The sequence below is a fragment of the Carcharodon carcharias genome, chromosome 12 (genome assembly GCF_017639515.1).
Source record: "Carcharodon carcharias isolate sCarCar2 chromosome 12, sCarCar2.pri, whole genome shotgun sequence".
In the NCBI taxonomy this organism is placed as follows: domain Eukaryota; kingdom Metazoa; phylum Chordata; class Chondrichthyes; order Lamniformes; family Lamnidae; genus Carcharodon; species Carcharodon carcharias.
In genome coordinates this window covers 44,479,644-44,506,991 of record NC_054478.1, presented here as the reverse complement: position 1 = coordinate 44,506,991, position 27,348 = coordinate 44,479,644, and the positions used below count along the sequence as shown (strand labels likewise).

Below are 27,348 nucleotides of genomic sequence, written 5' to 3'. Positions count from 1 at the left end.
TGGCTTGCACTTGCCCATAAACTTTCTATAGGATTTTGTATGGCAAGTTACTATTAGCGGAACATCCAAACAGCATTGCACCATCACACAGCATCTGGGATCTCTAAGAACAGGACAGTAAAAAGTGCATTTCATTTACTAATCAGATTGAGGAACTGTTAACGAGCAGCATAGACTCAGAACTAGGAAGGGCATGCTACAATAGTGATTTCAATGTGAATTAGGAACTGAAAGATAAAAAGAGGGAAAAGAAGAGTGGATTAAGAGAAAAGAGAAGGAAAAGTAAAAAGAAATGAAGAAAAAGAACATCAACAATAAGTAAAAACTAAAGGAATGAGTTTCCAAGCTTGGGAAAGTTGACCTTTAATGGTAAACAGACTTGTTTGACAGCAATTAATACTTAGCACCATGTTGAAGCGGTACTTAGACTGGAATGGACAAGCCCTAACTTTTTTGTGGTGATTTTGGTCCATATCTACAATGTCAGTACTTCAACTCCATGCTGTTCAATACATTTGAAAGGGAGGGCTGCTGTCAAGAGGCCATTTTTATTATGTTCATGAAGAGATGAATGTCCAAATCCAACACCATTAAAAAAAAATTAAAACCACTTTGGCAACATAGTCTTGAACAAGGAAACAAGGGATTGTCACTTTTCTTTCCCATCTTCCTTCTCTAAGCTTTCCCTCCAAGAAATTTTTAAAAAATTCACTCCTTTAATTTTTTTCCACTTGATACTTTATACTTAAATGAACCTTTCCATACTGGCCATGTTCAGTACATTAAAAAATTGACTATATCACAGTAGCAATGCTGCTAGCCTCATCATTAGTTTTACAGCAAAATCTGGGCTCATATACATTATGAAATCATGATATGTACTATTTTGGTTAACTTAGCTCAGCCATTCTGAAAAACAGCTTTCCAGTCTCCGATCACATCCTCTGAAAGTATCTTGAAATAACTTGAGGTTTTTTTTTATCTCCACTACCCTGAAGATGATCTGAAGTAGTTTCAGATGAAGAGTTTCTTCCTGATATATGTTTTAAATTGCTCTTTCACCTACTGTACTTTTCTGTTCTGCCTTTGTTCTAAAAGAGTTAAGAACCATTTGTGACTCCTTAGATATGGAAGCAGTCTTGCCTGTAACAGCAAGACCTGAACAACATTCAGGCTTGGGCTGAAAAGTGGCAAGTAACATTCTCACCACACAAGAGCTAGACAATGACTATATCCATTAAGAGAGAATCTAACCATTTCCCCTTGATGTTTCACCATCACTGACTCCACCACAATCAATAGCTTAGGGAGTTACCATTGATCAGAAACTTAACTGAACCAGTCAGATAAATACTGTGGCTACAAGAGCAGGTCCGTGGCTGAGAATTCTACAGTGAGTAACTCACCTTCTGACTCCTCAAAGCCTGCCCACCATTTACAAAGCACAAGTCAGGATCATAATGGAAGAGTCTCCAATTGCATGGATGACTGCAGCTTCAACAATGCTTAAGAAGCTCAATGCCATCCAGAACAAAGCAGCCCATTTGATCGGCATCCCAACCACCACCTCAAATATCCACTCCCCTCCACCAGCACCTCCAGACAGTGACAGCAATGAGTACTGCATACAAGATGCACTGCAGCAACTTGCCAAGGCTCCTTCAACAACACCTTCCAAACCCGCAACCTATGCCACCTAGAAGGACAAGAGCAGCAGATGCATGGGAACACTACCCGCAATTTCCCCTCCAAGCTTCACACCATCCTGACCTGGAAATATAACTGCTATTTCTTCACTATCGCAGGGTAGAAAACCTGGAACACCCTTCCAATTCGCAATGTGGGTGTACCTACAACAGATGGATTGCAGCAGTTCAAGAAATCAGCTCATCACCACCTTCTCAAGTGCAATTGGGGATGGATAACAAATAGTGGCCTTGCCAGTGGTGCTTACATCCCAGGAACAAATAAAAAAAATCTTGGCATACCTGGATGCATGCTCTAGCTTTATATAATCCATAACATTTAGTTTACTACTATAAGGACAACTCTCAACCTCCTTTCAAAGTTAGTATCCAGTTTTTCTACATACATTGTTCAATCAAGGCTTTTCTCTGTACTGCCTCCATTGCTTGAATACTTCTTAAACATCTTGATCCGAACACTGAAGGAGTGGTCTGACCAAGACACTGTACGGTTTCAGCATGAAAATTTCTGACTTAAACTCTATATTGATTTAACAATAAAATTCAATTTATGATTCCATTAACTAATTAATGCTCTGGCAAGGACTGTCAACAGCTATTGCTCATGTCATTAAGACGATTCATACAGGTTCTGCAGCAGTACTCTTGCTTGTACAAACATGTTTGGGCCTCAATATTCTCATTTTCAGACAGGCAAAGATTCTGCAGTTTTCTTGCTCCAAGAGAGGACTGTCCCAATCCAGCATCATTAAAAACATTATTAAAAGCACTTTGGACACATTGTCCTGAACAAGGAAACAAAGAGTTAATGACTTTTCTTTCTCACTTTTTTTCTCCTCTGAACTTCCCCGCCAAAAGATCTGAAACCTATTACGCCTGTTAACGATTTTTTCAGTTGATCTTTAACACTTCAGTGTACCCTTCTAAACCAACCATGTCCAGTACATTAAAAATACCCATTCACATCACGATAACACTACCAGTTATGCATCCTCTGCTGCTTAACAGTCCGACACTGCAATACGTACGTACATACATACAGCAAAAACTGTATTTTTAAAAAAAATCATGTGTGCCTGCTATTCCTCCAAGATGTTTTTTTTTTATTTTTCCATGGGATGTGGGCATCACTGGCTAGGCCAGCATTTATTATCCATCCCTAATTGCTCTTTAGAAGGTGGTGGTGAGCCGCCTTCTTGAAGCACTGCAGTCAATCTGGTGTAGGTACGAGCACAGTGCTGGAGGGAGTTCCAGGATTTTGATCCAGCAATGGTGAGCGAACAGCAATATAGTTCCAAGACAGGACAGTGTGAGGCTTGGAGGTAAACTTGCAGGTGGTGATGTTCCCACGCATCTGCTGCCCTTGTCCTTCAAAGTAGTCGAGCTTGTGGGTTGGAAAGTGCTGTCAAAGGAGTCTTGCGGAGTTGTTGCAGTGCATCTTGCAGATCATATACACTGCTGCCACTGTGCATGGGTGGTGGAGGGAGTGAATGTTGAAAGTGGTCGATGGGATGCCAATCAAGTGGACTGCTTTGTCCTGGATGATGTTGAACTTCTTGAGTGTTGTTGGAGCTGCATTCATCCAGGCAAGTGCTGAGTATTCCATCACATCCCTAAGTTGTGCCTTGGAGATGGTGGGCAGGCTTTGGGGAGTCAGAAGTTGAGTTACTCACCACAGAATTCCCAGCTTCTGAACTGCTCTTGTAGCCACAATATTTGTATGGCTTATCCAGTTTAGTTTCTGGTCGATGGTAACTCCAAGGGTGTTGATAGAGGGGATTCAGCAATTGTAATGCCATTGAATGTCAAGGGGAGATGCTGGAATCTCTCTTGCTTAAAATGGTTATTGCCTGGCACTGTGTGGCATGAATGTTACTTACCACTTATCAGCCAAGCCTGAATATTGTCCAGGCATTGCTACATATGGGTATGGACTGCTTCAGAATCTGAGGAGTCACAAATCGTGCTGAACATTGTGAAATTATCAGCGAACATCCCCACTTCTGATCTTATGTCAAAGGCAAGGTCATTGATGAAGCAGCCAAAGATGGTTGGGCCTAGGGACACTATCCTGAGGAGCTCCAGTGATGTACTGAGACTTAGATGATTGAAGTCCAACAATCACAGCCCTCTTCCTTTGTGCCAGGTATGACGTCAACTAATGGAGAGTTTTCCCCAATTCCTATTGGCTCCAGTTCTGCTAGGGCTCCTTTATGCTACACTTGGTCCAATGCTGCCTTGATATCAAGGGCAGTCACTTTCACCTCACCTCTTGAGTTCAGCTTTTTTGTCCATGTTTTGACCAAGTTTGTATTAAGGTGCAGAGCTAAGTAGCCCTGGTGGAATCCAAACTGAGCATCAGTGAGCAGGTTATTGCTGAGCAAGTGCAGCTTGATAGCACTATCGGCAACACTTTCCATCACTTTGCTGACGATCGAGAGTAGACTGATATGTCGGTAATTGGCTGGGTTTTATTTGTTCTGCTTTTTATGGACAGGACATACCTGGGCTAAATCTGCTGGGCCATGAGGTTACAAATTGTAGGTGTATATAATTCTGCTGCTGCTGATGGCCCACAGTGCCTCATGGATGCCCAGTTTTTAGTTGCTAGATCTGTTTGAAATCTATCCCATTTAGCATGGTGGTTGTGTCACACAACAAGATGGAGGGTATTCACGATGTGAAGACAGGACTTTGTCTCCACAAGGACTGCGCGGTGGTCACTCCTACTGATTCTGTCATGATCAGATGCAAATGGAACAGATAGAGTGGTGAGGATGAGGTCAAGTAGGATTTTCCCTTTTGTTGGTTCCCTCATCACCTGCCACAGATCCAGTTTAGCAGCTATGTCCTTTAGCTCTCGGCCAGCTCTGTCTGTAGTGGTGCTACCGAACCAGTCATGGTGATGGGCATTGAAGTTCTGCACCCAGAGTACATTCTATGCCCTTGTCATCCTCACTGCTTCTTCCAAGTGGTTTTCAATATGGAGGAGCACTGATGCATCAACTGAGGGGCAGGGGTTCACGCCAGCAGGTGGTAACCAGCAAAGTGTGAGAGGAGGACCCTGAGACAGGCAGTCATCAGCATCTAGAGGAGAGTGTGAGGGGAGGAGGACCCTGGGACAGGCAGTAGGCAGCACCTAGAGGAGAGTATGAGAGGAGGACCCCAAGCCAGGCAGTCAGCAGCATCAAGTACCTAACATCACAGGAGAAGCATCAGTTCATTGGTTAGTGAGAAACTGCTGTTAGAGGGTGTCATCACTTAGCTGAGGATTAGAAAAACACATTCTTTTTAAGAAGGGGCTACTTACATTTAAGTAAGAAACACAAGCAATAGGGAAATAAAGTTAAGTTGAGACCAGGTAAAATAAAGTTGCATAAGTAAACCAAAGTAAAATAAAATTAATGCAAGGTAAGCAAAGTGAAGCCATGGCAGGACAGCTCGGTCCTGTAATATGTGGTAAGCCATGGATGCTACCAGTGTCGTAGACGACCACATGTACATGAAGTGTAACCAGCTGCAGAACATTGAGCTCCCAGTTTTGGAGCCCAAGCGGCGGCTGGAGTCACTGAGGCTGAGAGCTATGTGGATAGCATGTTCAGAGAGGTGGTCACACTGCTGCTTAGGAGCCTGGAAGTAGAAAGGGAAAGGGTGATTGCCAGGCAGTCGAAGAAAATTAAGCAGGCAGTGCAGGAATCCCATGGAGTCCTGCTCACCAATTGGTTTTCTGTTTTGGATACCATTGGTTCCTCAGAGGAGTGCAGTTAGAGCCAAGTTTGTGGTACCACAAGCAGCTCTGCTGTACAGGAGCGGAGAAAGAAGAGACAAAGAGCAGTATTAATGGGGGATTTGTTAGTTAGGGGAACAGACAGGCGTTTCGGTGGCTGTAGACATGACTCCAGGAAGGCATGTTGCCTCCCTGGTGCCAGGGTCAAGGTGGTCACGGAGCAGCTACAGTGTATTCTTCTGCGGGAGGGTGATCAGCCAGAGGTCATGGTCCACGTTGGTACCAACGACCTAGGTAGGAAAGGAGATCTCTTAGGTCCTGAAAACAGATTTCAGGGAGCTAGGAAAGAGATTGAAAAGCAGGACCTCTAAACAGTAATCTCAGGATTACTCCCAGTCCCACGTGCAAGTGAATAGAGAAATAGGAGAACTGAACAAATAAACACGTGGCTGGAAAGCTGGTGGAGGAGGGAGGGCATCAGATTTCTGAAACACTGGGACCGGTTCTATGGAAGATGGGACCTGTACAAGCCGGATGGTCTACAGGGCTGGGACAAAATCCCTGCAGGGATATTTGCTAGTGCTGTTGTAAACTAGAATAGCAGGGGGATGGGAATCTGAGGGCAAATTCAGAGCAGGGAACAGGAGATGGTATATATGTAAATGCAAGGAGCATAGTTACTAAAACAAATGAACTGAGGGCATAGGTAGACACATGACAGCATAATATCATCGCTATAACGGAATCATGGCTCAAGGAGGGGCAAAAATAGCAGCTTAACATCCCTGGGTATAGTGTTTCCAGGCAGGATAGGGAGGGGAATAAAAAAGGTGGGGGCATGGCATTATTGGTTAAAGAATCAATTATAGCTGTGAGGGGGGATGATATACTAAATGAAGCATCAAATGAGGCCATTTGGGTTGAGCTCAGAAATAAAAAGGGGGCATTCACATAGCTAGGATTGTACTGTAGAACCCCAAATAGCGGAAGGGAGTTAGAAGAGCAAATATGTAGATAGATTTCTGAGTGCAAAAACGATTGGGTAGTAATCGTTGGGGACTTTAACTACCCTAATATCACTTGAGATATGAATAGTGTGAAGAGCACAGAGGGCATAAAGTTTTTGAAGTGCATTCAAGAGAACTTTTTAGTCAGCACGCAACAAACCCAACAAGAGGGTGTGCGATTCTAGATTTAGTCTCAGGAAATGAAGCTAGGCAAGTGGATGAAGGAGCAGTGGGGGACGATTTTGGAGATAATGACCACAATAGTTGGATTTAGCATCATTATAGGAAAGGACAAAGAACAGGAGTAAAAGTTCTAAACTGGGGGAAGGTAAATTTTACAAAGCTGAGATGTGAGCTGGCGAGAATGGACTGGATACAGTTATTAGAAGGAAAAACTGTCAAATCAGTGGAAGGCATTCAAAGGTGAGATTCTACGTGCACAGTGTAGACATGTCCCCACAAAGAAAAAGGGTGGTACTGCCAAATCTAGAGCCTCCTGGTTATCTAGAAACATACAGGCCAAGATAAAACAGAAAAGGAAAGCTTATGACAGTCAGAAAATACTGCAGAAAGCCTAGAGTATAGAAAATACAGAGGTGAAGTGAAAATGGAAATTAGGAAAGCAAAGAGAGGATACAAAAATATATTGGCAGGTATAATCAAAGAAAATGCTAATATGTTTTACCAGTACATTAAGAGCAAGAGAATAGCTAAGGAAAAGGTAGGGCCTATCAGAGATGTACATGATAACTTGTGGGTTGATGCAGAAGATGTGGGCAGGGTTCTCAATGAGTACTTTGTCTCCGTCTTCATGAAGGAGAGGGTTGATGCAGACATTCTAGTTAAACAGGAGGAGTGTGAAATATTAGATACAATAAGCATAGTCAGAGAGGAAGTACTGGAAGGGCTGGATCCTTGAAGGCGGATAAACCACCAGGGCCAGATGGATTGTATCCCAGGCTGTTGAAGGAAGCCTGGAAGGAAATAATGGATGCTCTGAGGATCATTTTCCAATCCTCACTAGATACAGATGAAGATCCAGTGGATAGGAGGTCTGCAAACATTATGCCATTATTTAAAAAGGGTGCGAGGGAGAGGCCAGAAAATTATAGGCCCATCAGTCTGACTTCAGTGGTGGGCAAACTATTGGGAACAATTCTGTCTAAACTGTCATTTAGAAAGGCACAGATTGATTAGGGATAGTCAGCATGGTTTTGTTAGGGGAAGATCATGCCTTAATAGGACTTAATAGAATTTTTTGAGGAAGTAACATGGAGGATTGTTGAGGGTAGTGCAGTGGATGTTGTCTACCTAGATTTCAGTAAGGCATTTGACAAGGTCCCACACGTCCCTGCCGATACTTTCCAAGTTTGAGATGAATGCCCTGGACATGGAATGTGAGCATGGAGCAAGGTCCACAGGTCGTGAAGAGACAGGGGTATCAGAGGTAGATAAGAGTCCAGTGCATGGGTGAGGTCAGGAAAATGAGATCTCATGGGGTCCAGGGTAAGGTGGCAAGTTGGATCCAAAATAGCTCAGTGACAGGAATCAAACGGTAATGGTTGATGGATTTTTTGCGAATGGAAAATGGTTTCCAACGGTGTTCCACAGGGCTCAGTGTTGGGGCCCTCGTTTGTTGTATATATTAATAATTTAGACTCAAATGTGGGAGGCATGATCGTGAAATTCGCAGATGACGCAAAAATTTGCAGTGTAGTTGATAGTGAAGAGGATAGCTGTCGACTCCAGGATGATGTCAATGGTTTGGTTGCGTGGGCGGAGAAGTGGCAAATGGAATTCAACCCGGAAAAGCGTAAGGTAATAATATGGGGAGGGCAAAACGAAGCAAGGAGATGCTCAGTAAATGAAAAGTTATTGAGAGAGGTTGAGGAAGTGAGAGACCTTGGAGTGCATGTCCACAGGTCCACAAAAGTGGCAGAACAGCTGGACGAGGTAGTCAAGAAAGTATATGGAATGCTTTTCTTTATTGAGCGAGGTATTGAATATAAAAGCAGCGATGTAATGATGGAACTGTATAAAATGTTGGTTAAGCCACAGCTGGAATTTTGTATACAGTTCTGGTCACCACATAACAGGAAGGATATAATTGCTCTGGAGACAGTGCAGAGGATATTTACAAGAACGTTGACAAGGCTTGAAAATTGGAGCTGTGAGAAGAGATTGGATAGGCTAGGGTTGTTTTCCTTAGAACAGAGGAGGCTGAGGGGTGACCTAATTGAGGTGTACAACATTATAAGGGGACCTAGATAGGGTAGACAGGTAGGTTTGTTTCCCCTAGCTGAGGGGGTCAATAACCAGGGGGCTTGGATTTAAGGAGATTTGTGTAAGGATTAGAGGGGGCATGAGGAAAAAAAACTTTTTCACCCAGAGGGTGGTGGGCATCTGGAATTCACTGCTTAAGTTGGTGACTGGGGCTGAAACGTTCAACTCATTTAAAACATATCTGTATCTGCACCCGAAGTCTATGGATCAGGTGCTGGAAAGTGGGATTAAAATGAGCAGCTAGTTTATTTTCTCTCATTTTGGCTGGTGCAGACACGATGGGTTGAATGTACCATAACTTTTCTATGGTTCTCTGTTTGACCTGATGCCATGAGACCTCATGGGGTCCAGAGATGATGCTGAGGATGCACTCCTGTTTACCACTGTACTGCCAGCTCTGTGGGGGACACACCCAGGGATGGTGGTGTCTGTGACATTGTCTATGAGATATGATTCCGTCGGTATGACTATGTCAGGGCGTTGCTTGACTATCCTGTGGGACAGCTCTCCCAATTTTGTCACAAGCCTCCAGATTTTAATAAAGATGACTTTGGGGGGTCAACAGGACTGGATGTGCCAATGTCTTTTCTGGTGTCTAGATTGATACTACTTTGTCTGTCTGATTTCATAACTGAGTACTTTGCTAGGCCAGTTTAGAGGCAGTTAAGAGTCAACCACATTGCTGTGGATTTGGAGTCACATGTAGGCCAGTCCAGGTAAGGACAGCAGATTTCCACCCCTGAAGGGCAACCAGATTTTTTTTTTTAGGACAATCAACAACGGTTTCACGATCACCATTTTTGAGACTAGCTTTTAATTCCAGAATTTTTATTAATTGAATTTAAATTCTACCAGCTGCTGCGATGGGATTTGAACCCATGTTCCCCAGAGCATTAGTCTCAGTCTCTAGAAGGCCAGTCCAGTGACATTACCACTAACTCCTCCCCTCAGCTGATGAGCCAGTCCCTCACATTCCCCCTATGGATAGACATAATTTGATCTTTATCTTCCCTCACAATGCTAAACCTAATTCAATCATGACTGTCATTTGTGAGTTATGCAGGCACCCTGTCCAAGTAAACAAAAATCAATAATCATATCCTTCCATAGAATACCCTATATATACTGAACAGCATGGCGAAGCATCTCTTTGAATCTGGGCATCTTTGAAAGCTTCTCATCAGGTCAGAAAAGTTACAAACTATATAGATCACAATGAGACAGCTCCATGGAGATGGAAAAGGTAAGAGTTGAAGCAAAATAGATCTTTCATTTGAAATAACTGGAATTGAATGCTTTTCTGTTTTGACAAGAATGCTGTGACAGGCGCACTTTAATTGAATCTACAGCACCGGCTGATGCTCATAAAACAAATGCCAGTATTTCCAGCTACAGTGTGGTCCATAATTTGATGAGATAGGGGATGGAAATGACTGTGCCTTATACATAGATCAGATGAATGCATGCATACCACAAAATTATTACACATCCAAAAGATTCAAAAGAAATCAAGCCGCTGGAGCAGTTTATAAAACTGTTTGAGCTCTGAGTATGTTCAAGTGTTTTTTTTTTAAATACTCAAGCATTTTTTGTTTCCTATCACTTGGTAGGTTATTTTGGCAAAGGCAATTAGTCATGGGTTTGATCTTTCTCACCTATAGTGCAAACTGGACATTTTGTCAAAGTTCAATTTTAGCCTTTGAACTAAGGTCATTTTTGTAACTCAGGTCAAGATCTATATAACTGTACTCATAGACTCATAGACATTTACAGCACAGAAGGAGGCCAAATGGCCCACTGTGTCCACACCAATCAACAAAGATCTGACTACACTAATCCCATTTCCAGTGCTTGGCCCATAGCCCTGGAGGCTATGGCAACACAAGTGAATATCTAAATACTTCTTAAATGTTATAAGAGTTTGTGACTCAACCACCCTTTCAGGCAGTGAGCTCCAGACTCCCACCACCCTCTGAGTGAAAAAGTTTCTCCTTAATTCCCCTTTTAGCCTTCTAGCTCTTACTTTAAATCTCTGCCCCCTGGTTATTGACCCTCTACTAATGGAAAAAGTGCCTTCCTATCCACCCTATCTAAGTCCCTCATAATCTTATACACCTCTATCAGTTCCCCTCTCAATCTTCATTGCTCCAAGGAAAACAACCCCTGCTTATCCAATCTTTCCTCATAGCTCACACCCTCCAGCCCAGGCAGCATTCTGGTAGATCTCCTCTCCAGTGCAATCACATACTTCCAAAATGTGATGACCAGACCTGCATGCAGTACTCCAGTTATGGCCTAACCAGCATTTTATACAGTTCCAGCAGAACCTCCCTGCTCTTGTATTCTAGGCCTCGACTAATAAAGGCAAGTATCCCATATGCCTTCTTAACCACCATATGTACCAGCCCTGCTACCTTCAGGATCTGTGGATATGCACACCAAGGTCCCTCTGATCTTCAGTATTTTCCAGGTCCTACCATTCAATGTGTAATCCCTTACATTGTTGGCCCTCCCCAGGTGCATTATTCCACGTTTATCCAGGTTCAATTCCATTTGCCACTGCTCTACCCACCTGACCAATCCACTGATATCCTCATGCAGTTTACAGCTATCCTCCTCACTATTTACCACCCTACCAATTTTCGTGTCATCCGTGAACTTCTTGATTATACCCCCTGCACTTAAGTCCAAATCATTTATGTACACCAGAAACAGCAAGGGCCCCAGCACTGAGACCTGCGGAACCCCACTGGACACAGGCTTCCAGTTACCAGAACATCCCTCTAGCATCACCCTCTGCTTCCTGCCTCTCAGCTAATTTTGGATCCAACATTGTACTTTGCTTTGGATCCCATGGGCTCTTACTTTCCTGATCAGTCTGCCATGAGGGACCTTATCAAAAGCCCTGCTAAAGTCCATGTAAAACACATCAGATGATTTACCCTCATCAACACTCCTGGTTACCTCCTCAAAAAATTTGATCAAATTTAAAAAACACGACTTTCCCTTAAGAAATCCATGCTGACTATCCCTGATTAATCCATGTCTCTCCGAGTGCAGATATATTCTGTCCCTCAGAATTTTTTTTAGTAACTTCCCCACCACCGAAGTTAGACGGACTGGCCTGTGATTTCCTGGTCTATCCCTTCCTCCCTTTTTTAATAGTCGGACAATGTTAGCAGTCCTCCAATCCTCTGGCACCTCACCTGTATCCAGAGAGGATTTGAAAATTACTGCAAGTGCCCTGATATCTCTTCCCTTGCCTCCCTCAACAGCCTGGGATACATCTCATCCAGGCCTGCGGATTTATTCCTGGTTGCTAAGCCCACTAGTATCTCCTCTCTCTCTATGTTAATTTTCTCTAATATTTCACAATTCTCCACCCTGATGCCTATACCTTCGTTGTCCTTTTCCATTGTGAAGACCGATGCAAAGTATGCATTGAGGACTATACTCATGTCTCCCGGATCCACAAACAGATTACCTCTATGGTCCCTGATTGGCCCTATTCTTTCCCTAGTTATTCTCTTGCTCTTTATATGTTTTAAAAAACCCTTTGGGTTTTCCTTTATTCTACCCACCAATGCTTTCTCACGCACTCTCTTAACTTTCCGAATTTCCTTTTTAAGTTCCCCCCTGCACTTTTAATATTCCTTTAGGGGCTCTGTCATATTGAGTCTTTGGTACCTACCATAAGCTTCTCTTTTTCTCTTAATCATAACCTTTTTATCCCTTGACATCCAGGGTTCTCTGGGCTTGGTCCTCCCCCTTTGTCTTTACGGAAATATATTTGCCCTGTACTCTTGTTATACCCTTGAATACTTCCCACTGCTCTGACACAGTTTTATCTGCAAGTAGCTGTTCTCAGTCCACTTGGGCTAAATCGTATCTCAACTTAATAAAGTTAGCCTTTCCCCAGTTTAGAACTTTTATTCCCAGCCCAACCTTATCCTTTTCCACAACTATCCTAAATCTAACTGATTTATGGTAATTATCTCCAAAATGCTCCCCTACTGATACACCTTCCACCTGCCTGGTATCATTTCTCAATATTGGGTCCAGAACTGCCCCTCCCTTGTTGGGCTTTCTATGTACTGGCTAAAAATGTTCTCCTGGATGCAACTTAAGAATTTTGCTCCCTCCTTATCTGGCACACTAAAATTATCCCAGTTAATATTTGGGTTGTTAAAATCTCCTATTACTGCCTTATTATTCTTACACTTCTCTGAAATTTGACTACATATTTGACCCTCTATCTCACCCTAACTGGAGGCCTATGGTACACACCCAGTGGCATGTTTGCACCTTTTGTGTTTTTCACTTCTACCCATATGGCCTCATTTAATGATCCTTTCAGGATATCATCCCTCTTCACTGCTATAATTGATTCCTTGATTGATATTGCAAGCCCCCCTGCCCTCCTCTTCTATCCCCCTCTCTATCTTGTCTGAATACCCTATAACCAGGAATGTTGAGCCGTCAATCCTGCCCTTTTAGCCAAGTCTCGGTCATAGCTACTCCCACGTGCCTATCAGTGCCCTCAGCTCAACTGTCTTATTCCTCAAGCTCCTTGCATTAAAATATATTACTTTTAGCCTTGCTAAACTCACTTCTTTCTTATCTAGCCTATGTTCCCTCTGCCTTCCAGATTCACTTACTAGTGTTTTAACTTCTAATTCCATCTTAGCTTCTCTCCCCTCTGATCTACTTTTCAGGATCCAATCCCCCTGCCAATTTAGCTTAAATCCGCCCCAACAGCATTAGCAAACCTCCCCGCAAGGATGTTGGTCCCGTTCCTGTTCAGATATAACCCATTCAAATTGTACAGGCCCCACCTCCCCTAGAAACAGTTCTAATGCCCCAGGAATCTAAAGCCCTCCTTCCTGTACCATCTATCCAGCCACATATTCATCTGCTCTAACCTTCTGTTCCTATACTCACTACTGCGTGGCACCAGGATTACTACCTTTGAAGTCCTGCTTTTAAATTTCCTACCTAACTTCCTAAAGTCTGCTTTCAGGATCTCATTTCTCTTTCTTCCTATGTCATTGGTCCCAACATGGATCATGACCTCTGGCTGTTCACCCTCCCCCTTCAGAATGCCCTGCAGCCGTTCCATAACATCCTTGACCCTGAGACCTAGGAGGCAACCTACCATCCTGGAGTCATGTTTACAGCTGCAGAAGCGCCAGTCTCCTCCCCTCACTAATGAACCCCCTACCACTATTGCCCTTCCACACTTCTTCCTCCCCCCTGAGCAGCTGAACTACCCACAGTGCTATGGCCTTGGCTCTGTTTGGCCTCGACAGAGGAGCTGTGACTCTAACCATTTTGCAAGGCTGGAAAACGGTTTGCAAGTGAGATACACTCAGTGGATTCCCTCACTACCTACCTGGCCCCCTTCTTCTGTCTGATGGTCACCCATTCCCTCTCTGCTTGCACTTCCTTAAGCTGTGGGGTGACCACATCCTGAAACGTGCTATCCACGAATCTCTCAGTCTCGTGAATACACCGTAGTGTCCCCAGCTGCTGCTCAAGCTTCAAAACCCAGAACTCGAGTCGCTCCAGTGGGAGGTATCTACTGCACACATGGTCACCCAGACCACCAGGAGTGCGCAGGATTTCCCACATAGTGCAAGATGTGAAAATCATGAGACTGAGCACCCCAGACATCTCTTAACTAAATAGAATATGGACCCTTGCTTTTATTTTACCCTTACTCCTACTTGAGTATAGACTAGATGCTAGATCCTCTAGATACTGCTGACTGCCTGTCCCAGGGTCCTCTCTCTCACAATCTCCCCGTACTGCTCTCATACTCTACCCAAGGAGTTTGTTTTTTTCTTCAGGAGCTATATCGTTTGGACTACAGGCAACATTCCCCTCATCAGTTTAACGGTATTGTATTGTGATAAAACAAAATAAGGGTAATTTTCAACTTGCTGAAGTGTAAAGTGGATGTTGCACATACAGTAATTTAATGGGAAGAAAGTTATGGTGGTTTCAGTAAAAGGTGCCCGACCTGCAACACCAGTTTTATGCTTCAATGATAAGTTACACATGACCCCTATTACATTTCAAGCAAATAAGATTGTATTACATGACTAACACAGAGGTTAGACAAGATCTTTCTTTACCCAGTAGTGTGCAAGTTATATATATAGTAGCAGATTTGTCATGGCCAGTCATGTAAGATTATGTATACTTCCACAAGCAACACCAGTGTTAAGTGTTCAGCAAACTGGGAAAGTACCACTGATGGGATGAAGGGTTTGATTTTATTGCTCATGTACAGGTTGACAACTGTGCAAATAATTTTGTTACATCAAAATATCTTAACTGCATCAGGTGATAGTTGACTTCAAGTTGCTCCGCTTCCCCTGCTGCATAACATAAACAAGCCTGCAGGAATTATCTTTTGAAACCAGAAAAACATGACAGTGTGATGTGCTTCATGGTTGGATACCTTTCTAAGAAATATGTTTCCTATTTCTGCTGGTTAAGTTGACTGGAGCTTACTCATCACTCATGAGTTCTCCAATCTGCTTCATCAAGGAAAGACGCATCAGAATTCAGCTGGCAAATTTACTTGCCTCTTATTGATACCAATACAAAAGATTATAAACCTACATTGTAAAGTAGCGTGACACTAGAATATTAACCATAGTTCTCACCTCTTGCATCCGAAGCTTATGGGTTCAGAACCAAGTCCAGGGACTTAAGCACAAAATCTAGGCTGACACTATAGTGCACCACTGAAGGAGTTTTGCATTGTCAGATGAGATGTTATTTCAAGGTCCCATCTGCCCTCAAAAGTAGATGTAAAAATCAAAAGGCATTACTTTAGCAGGGGCTAGTTGGTCAATTGGTCAGAGCCAATGTTCGTCCCTCAACCAACATTACTGAAACAGTTTATTTGGCCATTATCATATTATTGTTCGTAGGACCTCGATGCGCTGTAAAGTGCTAAAGGAAATCCTGACATTATACAAGGTGCTATATAAATGTAAGCTTTACTTTTTATAAAGTTTGTTTATAGTTAATAGTACTGAGGCATGATGGGGACAGAAATATTGCCCTTGTTCCTACAGCTGTTGACTTCATATTGATGAAACAATGCAATTATTTTCCGTAATATAATGATCTCAAAATATTGAGACTCAATTGGACTCTGAATCCTACAGGCAAGGGAATGGAATGACATTGTTACTAGCTGATAATTCTGCTACATGGAAAACTGCAGACAGTCGTACAGAGACTAGAGATATACGATGAGCAATTATCGATTTTTCTTTAGTCCAGTAAATTGTGAATTGCCAGGAGTTTCCAAAAGATGTCTGTCAAAATGACAGCTTAATCTGTGTGGGATCAAATTAAATTGCTCCAGAGATTACAGAGTTTTAAGTGTAAGTAGTTGTGCCCATTACCACTGAAAACTTGTGTCTCCACAAACTTTTATACTAGTTCAAGAGTCACTCTGTATGAAGTCTTCCCCAAACACAAAACTGGCCCAGGTGAGAAAGGCGAATTTCTGCCAATTGCGATGCTTTGAGTGGTGGGGTTCATCACACTGCACCCAGAGTCTCAGACACAGGTACCTATGGTCATGTGAGTCCAGGTTTCATCACCTGACCAGCAGTGACCAGTTGTCAGTTGAGCGATAGTGAACAGGTCTGTCTGCTGTTTCAGCAATTAGTTGAGAAAATAAGACCAAGAGCAGTCCATCACTCAATTGATCCACCCTGCTGCCGCAGGAATCAATTAGCTCAAAAAATGTAAAACTTTTTTAAAATTTGAAGGACAAAGATAAAAGTACTGTTTACCTTGTGGTCTCCAGCCTCACTCTAAAGCAGTTTTTTTTCTCTCTCACCATTTATATTACCCCATCCTAGTACCTTCAGGCTCCATGGGCCTTGTCCCAGTCACAAATTAATTATATTTGATTGTAGGGATTGACTGCACATATTCATGGGAGATTTGATGTTTGGGCTTATGTTATTAGTCCAGAATGTTGAGCATGACTACATCTCAGCAAAACTAGGACATGATCCGCCACCTTCTGGGCGTATTTTGTTGATTACTATTAGCAGAAGCTCCAGGTCAATATTTCCATCTGCTTGAACATGCTGTTTAGAAACACACTGTCAATAAACAGTACCTGATGTGGCATCAGTTGACCAAATGGCTTGAGGTAGACTGTCCAAGATAAAACACTGAAATTAGGGTTGTCAACCCTCAAGATTGGCATGAAGTCTCCAGGAAATGAAGATCAATCTCCAGGACACTGCTATGTGTAACCCTGGAGAAAAATCACCCAGACAAAAAGTTTTTTTTTGTCATTTCATTTGAATGTTTTTCTTTACAAAAAATATTGAAAATGGGAATAAAGGACCGTTTGGCTGACAATCAAGCATCACCCAATGGGGTAAACAGTCTATTTGCTTTTTAATTAGTGTAGGAAGGTCACAAGGATGGATGTATTGGCCAAATAACGACTGGAATGGGGAGGGAAGTCATGTGATGAAACCTCCAGGAATATATTTAATCAGAGTCTTCTTTTTATTTATTCATGGGATGTGAGCATCACTGGCTAGGCCAGCATTTATTGCCCATCCCTAATTGCCTTTGAGAAGGTAGTGGTGAGCTGCCTTCTTGAGCCCCTGCAGTCCATGTGGCGTAGGTACACCCACAGTGCTGTTAGGAAGAAAGTTCCAGGATTTTGATCTAGTGAAAGTGAAGGAATAGCGATATAGTTCCAAGTCAGGATGGTGAGTGGCTTGGAGGTGAAATTGCAGGTCGTGGTGTTCCCCTGCATCTGCTGCCTTTGTCCTTCTAGATGGTAGCAGTACTGGGTTTGGAAGGTGCTGTCTAAGGAGCTTTGGTGGGTTTCTACAGAGTATCTTATAGACAGTACACACTACTGCCACTGTGCATCAGTGGTGAACAGAGTGAATATTTGTGGAAGGGGTACCACTCAAGTGGACTACTTTGGCCTGGACAGTGTCAAGCTTCTTGAGTGTTGTTGGAGTTGCACTCATCCAGGTAAATGGGGAGTATTCCATCACACTCCTGACTTGTGCCTTGTAGATGGTCGACAGGCTTTGGGGATTCAGGAGGATTCCTAGCCTCTGACCTGCTCTTGTACCCACAGTATTTATATAGCTTGTTCAGTTCAGGTTCTGGTCAATGGTAACTCCCAGGGTGTTGATAGTGGGGGATTCAGCAGTGGTAATGCCATTGAATGTCAAGGGGCGATGGTTAGATTCTCTCTTGTTGTAGATGGTCATTGCCTGGCACTTGTGTGGCTTGAATGTTATTTGCCACTTGTCAGCCCAAGCCTGGGTATTGTACAGCTTTTGCTGCATTTGGACATGGACTGCCTCAGTATCTGAGGAGTCGCAAATGGTGCTGAACATTGTACAATCATCAGCGAACATCCCTACTTCTGACTTTATGATGAAAGGAAGGTCATTGATGAAGCAGCTGAGACGGCTGGGCCTAAGACTGTGAGGAACTCCTGCAGTGATGTCCTGGGAATGAGGTTATTGACTTCCAACAGCCACAACCATCTCCCTTTGTGCTAGGTATGATTCCAACCAGTGGAGAGTTTTCCACCTTATTCCCATTAACTCCAGTTTTGCTCGGGCTCCTTGATGCATTATTCAGTCAAATGCTGCCTTGATGTCAAGGGCAGTCACTCCTACCTCACTTCTGGAGTTCACCTCTTTTGGCCCTGTTTCAACCAAGGCTTTATGAGGTCAGTAATCTTGTGATCTTGGCAGAACCCAAATTGAGTGTCAGTAAGCAGGTTATTGCTAAGCAAGTGCCACTTGATAGCACTGCTGATTACCATTTCCATCATTTTACTGTTCAACGAGAGTAGACTGATGGGGCGGTAATTGGCCGGGTTGGATTTGTTCTGATTTTGGTGCACAGAACATACCTCGGCAATTTTCCACATTTCCGGGTAGATGCCAGTGTTGCAGCTGTATTGGAACAGTTTGGCTAGGAGCATTGCAAGTTCTGGAGCACAAGGAACTATTGCCGGAATATTGCAGTATCCAGTGCTTTCAACCATTTCTTGATATCATGTGGAGTAAATCAAATTGGCTGAAGACAGACACCTGTGATCCTGGGGACCTCTGGATGAGGCCGAGACGGATCATCCACTTGGCACTTCTGGCCTAAGACTGTTACAAATGCTTCAGCCTTATCTTTTGCACTGATGCGCCGGACTCTCCCTGCTTTGAAGATGGGGATATTTGTGGAGCCTCCTCCCCCAATGAGTTGTTTAATTGCCCACCACCACTCATGACTGGATGTGTAAGGACTGCAGAGCTTCCATATGGTTATGGAATCACTTAGCTCTGTCTATCGCATACTGCTTATGCTGTTTGGCATGCAAGTAGTCCTGTGTTTTAGCTTCACCAGGTCGACACCTCACACCTCTTCAAATTTTGTTCCTAGCTCAAAACTGATATCTCTTCACAAAGATCATGCAGGTATTGTGCATAGGCATACAAACATACAAATTTAGAGCAGGAAGAGACCACTCGACCCTTCGAGCCTGCTCCGCCAATCAATAAGATCATGGCTGATCTGAATGTAATCTCAAAACCATATTCCTGCCCATCCCCTATACCTTTTCACCCCCTTGTTAATCAAGATTCCATCTAGCTCTGCCTTAAAAACTGCAGACTGTTTCCACTGCCTTTTGAGGAAGTGAGTTCCAAAGACTCACCATCCTCTGACAGAAAATATTTCTCCTCAGCTCTGTCTTAAATGAGCGATCCCTTATTTTTAAAGACTGACCCCAAGTTCTAGATTCTCACACAAGAGGAAACATCCTCTCCACATCCACCCTGTCAAAACCTGTCAGCATCTTAAAGATTTCAATCAAGTCACCTCTTACGTTTCTAAATTCCAGTGGATATTAGCCTAACCTGTCCAACCTTTCCTCATAAGACAACCCGCCCATTCCTGGCACTAGTCTAGTAAACCTCCTCTGAACTGCTTCTTAACTCTTACATCTTTCTTTAAATAAGGAGACCAGTACTGTACACAATATTCCAGATGAGCTCTCAAAACATGAGTTGTGCCCTGTACAACTGAAGCATAACCTCACTACTTTTGTACTCAACTCCTTTCACAATAAATTATAATATTCTTTTAGTTTTCCTAAATATCTCCTGTACCTCCATAATCGCCTTTTGTGATTCAAAGAACTATCCAAGTATGCTAGGTGAGTTGGCATGGAGTTGGTAAGGGCATAAGGTGGTGGAGAGACATGGGTTGACATGAGTTATCACTAAGTTAGCATTGAGGATATGGGGACAATGGGGGCGTAGAGAGGCATGCAATTACCGTAGGGGTGTGGGGGCCATGGGGATAGGTAGGGGACATGGTTTGGCATAGGTTGGCATAGATTGGGCATAGGGAGTTTGTGGGGGTTGAGAGGGATGAGTACTCGGGTTTGGAGGGGTGTTTTTTGTTTTATTATCTTTTATTTATTTAAACACAGTGACAAGCAGAGAGACAGAATTTGTGTCCAGCCTACTTCCATGCCTGGGCAGCCTGCAGATTCATTCTGGGGTCACCCACCTGCCTCCCCCAAATTGAAAATCCCACCTGTGGGGTCCATTTTTAAAGGTAGTGTTTGCTGGGCCGGGAACACACCGAACTCTGCTCTCCTGACCCAAGACGAGATTCTAGGCTTTTGTTTTAGTTCTGAAAAGTGTACTTCACACATGTTAATTGAAATTTAATTGAAGATAAAAAACTCAGTATTTACATAATATTTTTTACGACCTCAGGAAGCCCCAAGGGGCTTTACAGCTCATGAGGTATTTTTGAATTGTCATCACTGTTTTAACAGAAACATTATTCAACTTTAAAATTAGTGCATCTTCCTTAAAAATCTTTTTAAATAGTTTACAGTTTAAAGGAAAACATGAGTGAACAATTTTCAGTCCAAACTTCTACTGTCGCCTTCTTCCTTCTGTTGCTTGGATTTATTGTCTCCAATTTTTTAAATTCAATTTTTGTCCTCCAATACGTAGGACTGTTTTACTTTGCTGTAGTGAATAATTTCACAACGCCTTTTGTCAGCTGCTTCAACAGTTTTGGTATGCTGGCAAACCAATTAGTTCATCCTTAGTTTTTACTGTCCTGAAAGCAATGCTACACCGAAGGTGCCAATGGCCTGTTCAAACTGAGGGAGATGTTGCTGTCTTCTGAATTTTTTCTGCATGTAATGGTAGGGGCCCCTGTTGAGAGGCGTTCATGAACCTCTGCAGCTGACAAACCTCCATTGTCAACAGTGGCCAACTCCATTGCCTTCTGCCCTGTCCCTTGTGCCACAGAAAGAGCATCCCTGTTGCCAGGATACTCTGCAAACCATGCAGTTGCTTACAGAGTCAGGGGCTGTAGTGGAAGCAGATCCAAATCCAGGGCTGCCCTTTGATTCTGTCCATATTCTTGAAACTGCTGCTGCTGCCCCCTCTTGCATCGCTTCTTGTGCTGCAGGAGATGCTGATGCTGGCATTCCTTTTGCAACAACATCAGGAATTGAAATCATATAAACTGCAGGTGTTTGAAGATGGATTACTAACAGCAGAGTGCCTTTGAGAAACTATTACCAGTTGAAAAGTGTTCACAGTTAAGTAGGCTAATTGTTCCCACCAGAGCACCTGGGCTACCAAGTCTAGCCAAGCTAGTTCTTTCTATCACATGTTTATGATTTAGGTGAATCAAAAGATTTTGAAGACCATGTTCTGTTCCAAGTATTACCAATTCATGACCTTGCTGCCTCGAATGCCTAAGGTACCAGGCATGAGATATTCAGGTCATCATTCACTTTACAACAGAATTCTTCACCTTTAAAAAAAATAGACTCTTCCTTAAGAAAAAGCATATGGAACATATCCTGATATTCCACACACACACTACATTAGGTGACTCAATTAAACTCACAACAATCAAAAAGAAAATGATCAGGTAGTCCTCCAAAGTGCCGACTGTCCAGTTCTTCCAACAGTAGGGAATAGATTGGAAGTCTGCTGAATGCTCACCAATCTCTTGTGCTTGTCTGACATTTCCTTTGAACTTTTAAGGGATGTCCTGCTTAGTTGGAACTCCGTCAGGTACATCCAGTGGTGCCATATCTCCTACTGAGCAAATAGGGAAAACTGCTCATGCGGCTGACATCATTAAACACTTCAAAACGAATAAGTAATGTCAAGTTTATATTTATTTACCACGTTATTTGTTATTAGTTTCAAAGCCTCCACTATCAGGCCCAGCCTGTTCAACTTGTCACAACAACTGGATGCATATTTTGAGACGCTTTCTTACTTGCCACAGCCATGGACAAGCAGTATAGCCAGTTAAGGGCAGAAGCTGAGGTGCAGTCACATTGCAGCCAGTAACTTCCACAAACATGAGAGCAGATCTCAGACCTGCTGTCTGGCTTCTGCCATTGCCCATATGTAACCAGCTACAATTAGAAACATAGGGTCGTGTTCCAAAAGAAATGTGTTCCCAGGAAAGAAAAAAAAAATCAACGTCCTTCTGGCCTGTACCTCCTCTCACATATCTTCATTCAGAATTGTAGTTGTGGCTAATTGCTCAGGCAGGCATTTCAAGGATCTCTCCAGTTCCAATTACTGGCAAGTTTGCTTTTTTCAAAATTAGAATTTTCATTGAAGTAAAATTAGACAGTATAAAACCAGCAACCAATAATCCTATCAATTTTCCATCGGGTAGGTTATGTTAAAATGGTTCCTTTATTCCCATTTCTAATAAAGTCAACATGTAGGTTAGTGCAACTGACTTGGGAGCTGCATTGGAGTCTGTTCATGCCGCCCACTCAGGGCCTATATCACAGTCTGTTAAAGCAAACAACTTAGCCCACAATGTAACTGATTTCGAGGTTGACTGCAGTTTTCAGATTGTGATGCAGTTTATTATCAGAATCAGTGAGCTGCCCTGCAGGTCAACATATCTGCCACATGGTTGCACTCCTGGTTAGGCTAACAGCAACTTACTCTGGTGATTTTGCTGATAGTGGGAATGGTCTTCTGTCTCTCTCATGCCTCAAATATAACACCACGGGGGCATCATCTATACAAGGCTCAGCCAGGTAGAGAACTGAATATGCTATATTATAGCCACTGACTTTCCAGGTCTGCGTGGCTTAATGCTTCACTCCATGGTGTGCTCTAGGCAATCACTGAGCTAGAGTTTTGAACTAATATGAGAAGGCTAAGGGAGTGAATTTTTAGCAATTATTAAAGTTATTGACAAAAATTTCTGTTTAAGAATGCAGTCCCTGCCACACATCACCACCAGGAAATATGAAACCCACCGCCTCAATAATTTTTCTAATTTAATTTATTGCCAATACATTTGCCAGGAAGAAAAAATACACTAGGATTTTTTTTTCAAATGAAGGTCTGTTTCTGTATTACTGCCCCTTCTACACTACTAGGTACATAACCATACAGGTATGCCCCTTAGCTATATTTTACCTGACACTCAGTGTTTTGGGTGCAATGACCGCGTATCTGGAAAGAAATATCAGCCCCAATTCCATTTCCTCCTTCAGAGCTGAACCCAATTGTACTGCTTATCATCATATCAAGCTCCTGCATGATGCTGCTGCTGCTGTTCCAGGGACTGGACTCGCTCTGCACATTATTCAATTCTGTGTTTTGTAAAGTCTGCTATTTGACTGCTATTCGGTTCTGGGTTTTGAAGGTGCTGCCCACAGTGTTTAGCAGAGCTCCAGCCTCCAGAGCAGCACCAGCACTCGTGTGAAGTAGGATCTTGGAGTGAGTCAGTGGAATAGGGAGAAACACAGGAGTTTGAACTGGGGTCTAGGAAAGAAGTGAATGTCAGCTTTAATAGGGAAGGCATGGGTGTGGAAGAATATATCAGCTGCCATCTTGAATTGAGGATATAGTAGATTGTCAGCATGATCTGAGAGAGAAATGAGAAACCAATTTGAATATGAACTTAAGGACAAACTGGAGGGATGGAATAGATTGCCAACATGGACTGGTGATGTGCGGTGTTGAAAATATATATTAGTGTCAGCTTTAGCTTGAGAGAAAAGTGCCAAATTTGATTATTCCAATACTCTTGTCACTGGTAGCTACCACCACCCTCTGTAACTTCAGCTCATCCAAAATATTGCTGTCATTACCATATCCTGGCCCAAGTCCCAGTTGCCTTACAACGTTGGCCTATAGAATCTCTCAGTTTCCTAACACCTGAAACTTGAAATTCTCATTCTTGTGTTTAAATCCCTCTACAGCTTCTCCTCACTCTATAAATTAACTCACCAATGAACATTCTGCACCAATGAAATCAGCCTTTTGTATTTGAGAATTTTGAACTGTTTTTTCCTTCTGGGGTAGTGAACACTGTTTTTGTTCTAAACAAAAACAGAAATACCTGGAAAAACTCAGCAGGTCTGGCAGCATTGGCGGAGAAGAGCAAAGTTGAGGTTTTGAGCCCTCATGACCCTTCAACAGAACTAAGTAGAAATAAGAAAGGGGTGAATCCAAAACAAAAACAGAAATACCTGGAAAAACTCAGCATATATTTCACCCCTTTCCTATTTCTACTTAGTTCTGTTGAAGGGTCATGAGAACTCGAAACCTCAACTTTGATCTTCTCCGTCGATGCTGCCAGACCTGCTGAGTTGTTCCAGGTATTTCTGTTTTTGTTTTGGATTTCCAGCATCTGCAGTTTTTTGTTTTTATCACTGTTTTTGTTCTGCCAGATTGTCTGAGGTTATTGCTCAGCTTTTGCTAGTTTTCCAGACTCTCAATGTATTCATCATATGATACTGTGTAGTACAAATGAAAATACATCTATGTTAAATTGCTGTCTGTGCTGAAATGGTCAATGCACAGTTGCGCTACAAATGCCCAGACTTAAATAGAGGGAAGGGAAATCCTGCAAGGTTCCTGTTTCTTACTGCTATCCAGTTAACCTTGCTAGGAATGCACATATGAGGAAATAAATTATTCTCAGTTGTGAAATACTCCATGAAATACAACCTATTATCACACACTGCAGTCTTATGTATGAAAAAATAGTTTGCGTGAGGTATCAGAAAGTCCCAAACCGATCACTTAAGAAGTGAAGGGTTACGTGGCGAAATTCGGACAGAAGAAAAATAAACTTTAGAAAATATTTTGTTACTACAGATGTACTGAATATATGCGAATGCTTTCACAAGCTTCTGGAATATTTCACAAAAAAAATAGCAATGATATCTTTTTACATATTGAAATGGTGTAAAATGAGAATTGGCTTGCCATACTTGTATTATTATAACTCTAGCTCTAACTGAAGAGAGGAAGCATTGTTGGCTAGAGTTGAGGTGTATTGACTCATCATTCTGTTGAGACTGAATAAAGCAATCAATAGGAAGTCCATTGCAGTGGTTTCAGAGGAACCAGTCATGCACAGGTCAGATACTTGTGTTTACACTGCCAACAGGGAAAGCTGCTGAATTTCAAATACATTTGTTCTTTAACTTCATTGACTTTAAAACTTTTTGTCAGAGTACAAAGGCACTCAGTGCTATACACTTCAAGGCTGCCTAGTGCTGTAGAAGAGGTTCAGAGGATTAACATTTAAAAGGATTAACAGAAGATTGATTTATAAAAAATAAACATAAATGCATAGGGTTAAATTAGGACTCCGGGCTAAATTACAGTAAAGACTGAAAGCAAAAAACTAAATTTAATAAATTAAACAAGGTTATTAAAAGCTATAAATAGGCAACTCAGTGACATTTGAAGATATAATTAATTAAATGAAATACGATGGAGATGGCAGAGTAGGTGATCTGTTGTAACTGTAGAATATGGGAGCCGGTGGACACCGGTGCGATCCACAACAGTCACATCTGCAGTAAGCCTCTGGAGCTCAAGGAACTTTGACTTACAGTTGATGAGCTGGTGAGAGAGCTTCAGACACTGCGATGCATCAGGAAGGGAGAAAGCAATCTGGAAACTTTGCTCCTGTAGGCAATCATGCCCCTTCGGTTAACTACTTCAAATTTAGCCAGCGGTGAGGGACAACAGGATTGAGCAGTGAGGCAGGTATGGGGATCCAGAAGGTAGTTTTGGAGAAACCTCAGCCCTGGCAATTGTATAACAAGTACTAAGTTCTTACAGCTTGTGTGGACAAGAGCAGGGACTGCAGGGAATAGAAACAACCTGATCACAGCACTGTAGCACAGGACCACTGAATCTGGAGGATTAAAAAGCAATACAGAAGTAGTACAGGACAGTATAGTGAGGGGAATAGATAATGTTCTCTTCAGCTGAGAACGTGAGTCCCAAATGTTGTGATGCCTGTTTGGTGCCATGGTTCAGGACACCCCCTTGGGGCTGGAGAAGAGCTTGGAATGGGAGGGGAAAGATCCAGCTGTCAGGTCCAGATAGGTACCATCGGCATAGGGAGGACTAAAAAAAGGTTCTACTGAGGGAACACGAGAATCGAGGGACTGAATTAAAAAGCAGAACCATAAAGCTAATAATCTCTAATATCTAGTCCACTATCTGAGCCACAAACAAATTCGCAAATGTTCAATAAGAGTGCTTAATTCAAGGTTCAAAGATTGGCGTGAGAGAATTGGTTTCAATTCATGGAGCACTAGCAGTCTCCTGTCAAATCAAATAACTAGGACTGTAAAGAGGGCTTTAAAGTAATAATGGGGGCCAGGGCTCAGGTAAGGTGAAATTTAGAAAGTTAAAGAGAAAGGACAAGGCAATAGTGCAGCGTACAGATATTGGTTATTTAAAATGGAGATGAGGTGAATCTTTTTCTCTCAGAGGGTAAAGAGTCTATGGAACTCTCTTCTTGAAAAGGTGGTGGAAGCAGAGTCTTTGAAAACTTTCAAGACAGAGGTGGATAGATTCTTGGTAAGCAAGGGGGTGATAGGTTATCAGAGGTAGGCAGGATGCAGATTTGAGGTTTCTATTAGATCAGCCATGATCTTATTAAATAGCAGAGCAGGCTCGAGGGGCTAAATGGCCTAATCCTGCTCCTTGTTCGTATTATGGAACCAACTAGGGAACAGGCTATTTTAGATCTGGTAATATCTGTTGAGACAGAATTAGTTAATGATCTCATGGTAAAGGATCCTCTAGGCAAGAATGATCTTATTGAATGACACAACATATTTGATGTGGCCCAAAGGGCCTACTTCTGCTCTGGTTTCTTTTGTTAGGTTTGCAGTGTCCAAAGCTCTGTCACCAGCTCATCAACTGAGAGTGAAAGTTCCTTGAGATGCAGACACTCAATGCAGATGTGACTGTTGTGGATCACACTGGTGTCCACTAGCTCCCATATGCTACAGTTACAACAGCAAATGGATAATAGGGCACAAAGATCTGAATTTTTCAAGTGACGGGCAGGCTCAGCAGGAGCGGTTGCTGAGCCGATGGCCACCCGCGATCGGCTCCGCACTGCCATTTTACACGGGCGGGCCAATTAAGACCCGCCTTATGTAAGATGGAAGCTATAGCATTTAGCGCTACATGTGCAGGAGGGAGACTCGGGGCCAACGCGGGAAAGAGCGCTTCGATTTTCCTGAGGCATA

General features: G+C 42.7%; 1 protein-coding gene across 1 annotated transcript in view; it reads right to left on the bottom strand.

Annotated features, from left to right (window-relative positions):
• The window catches only part of LOC121284946 (low-density lipoprotein receptor-related protein 1-like), a 1,922,347-nt gene that overhangs the window by 175,431 nt on the left and 1,719,568 nt on the right, over nucleotides 1-27,348 (bottom strand). The gene's annotated exons all lie outside the window — the stretch shown is intronic.